This window comes from Colobus angolensis, unplaced genomic scaffold, assembly GCF_000951035.1.
Source record: "Colobus angolensis palliatus isolate OR3802 unplaced genomic scaffold, Cang.pa_1.0 Scaffold64, whole genome shotgun sequence".
Taxonomy (NCBI): Eukaryota; Metazoa; Chordata; class Mammalia; order Primates; family Cercopithecidae; genus Colobus; species Colobus angolensis.
The window spans coordinates 832,652-834,196 of NW_012120043.1; the positions used below are offsets into that span (position 1 = coordinate 832,652).

Genomic DNA, 1,545 nt, shown 5'->3' on the forward strand with positions numbered 1-1,545 from the left:
CGTGGAGGACCCGGGGCGGGGGCGGGAGCCCCGGGGACACCCGGAGTCAGGATGGGGGTGCCGGGACTACGCAGGGAAGGGGGATCCCGGGACGCTAGACGGGCCCCAGGGCTCAGGGATGGGGAAGACCCGGGTGTCCTCGGAGCAAGGAAACCGGAACCCAGAGGCAGAGACCCAGGGGCAGGGACCTAGACGCGGGGTTGAGAGCCCCAGGGACGCCCCTGGAACACCCCTGCAAACCCCTTCCCAGCGCCCCTGGAACGCCCCTGCAGACCCTTTCTAGCGCCCTAGTGATGGAGACCCCGTCACTGTGGCCTCTGCCCCTGCCTTGCCCAGGCCCCTTCCCTCCTTGCCCACAGACCCTTCCCTGGTCCCTGGGACCTCCTGGTCCCCACCCGGCTCTGGGTGGCTGGGCTGGAGGACAGGCGGTCTCCCTCCTCACTCTAGGGGTGCAGTTTCGGGGTCTGCAGGTCTGGATCTCCCTCCTTCCAGAATTCTCCCCTTTCCCTCCCAGAGGCCTCCAAGATCCCAGAGCAACCCCGGCCATTCCAACCCCTACTCCATTCCCACCCCCCACCCCAGGCAGCCTTCAAGTTCCTCCCTTCTAATCCCATCCCAGGCCCAGATCCCGGGAGCAAGCGGAAGAAGAAGAGAAGGGCGGTTGACTGGGTTCTGGGGACCCTGTTGTTCCCCCCAGCAGGGCTCACTGCGCCCCAGATAATAAACCCCCTCCCATTGCCTAGCAAGGAAGTCCCAGCTCCGGACATGGGGCCTGGCTGAGCTCTATGGCCCAGCGCCCCTCCTTCCCAACCCACGCAGGAGCCCCTGCAGCCCCTCCCTCTCATCAGGGAAGGAGACCCTGACGCTAGAGGGGGAGTCTCTTAACCCAGCTCTCCAGGTGTCAAGGGGACCCCTGTCCCCCCACCACCCTAGGGCTGCTGGGAGACGCGGGGCTCAAACCCAGGCCTGGGGCGCCCTCTGCTGCCGCCGCCAGGAGGTGCACCGCTGCAGGCCGGGGCATGGGACCGACCCAGCGTCTTAGGGACTGGCTTGGGGACTGAGCTGCATCCCAAGCCCATCCTCCAGCGCTGGGCACCCTGCTTCCACCCTGGGAAGCGCCCTGCCCACCCGAGGGGACTGGCAAAGCTCTCTCACCTTAAATGCACTAAGTTAAATCCAGGGCCGGACGTGGTGGCTGGCGCCTGGAATCCCAGCACTTGGGAAGGCTGAGGTGGGAGGACAGCTTGAGCTCAGGAGTTTGAGACCAGCCTGGGCAATTTGGCGAGACCCCATCTCTACAAAAAAATACAAAAATCAGCTGGGCGTGGTGGTGGGCGCCTGTAATCCCAGCTACTCAGGAGGTTGAGGTGGGAGGATCACTTGAGCCTGGGAGGCAGAGGTTGCAATGAGCGGTGATCGCACCACTGCACTCCAGCCTGGGCAACAACCCAGCACTGTCTACAAATATGTATATATATATATTATATATATAATATATATAGGCTGGTGCAGTGGCTCACGCCTGTCATCCCAGCACTTTGGGAG

At 63.3% G+C, this 1,545-nt stretch overlaps 1 protein-coding gene across 1 annotated transcript in view; it reads right to left on the bottom strand.

Moving 5' to 3' along the window:
- TMEM259 (transmembrane protein 259) overlaps positions 1-1,545 on the bottom strand; it is a gene marked incomplete at its 5' end in the record, with an annotated part of 19,015 nt that overhangs the window by 1,071 nt on the left and 16,399 nt on the right. The gene's annotated exons all lie outside the window — the stretch shown is intronic.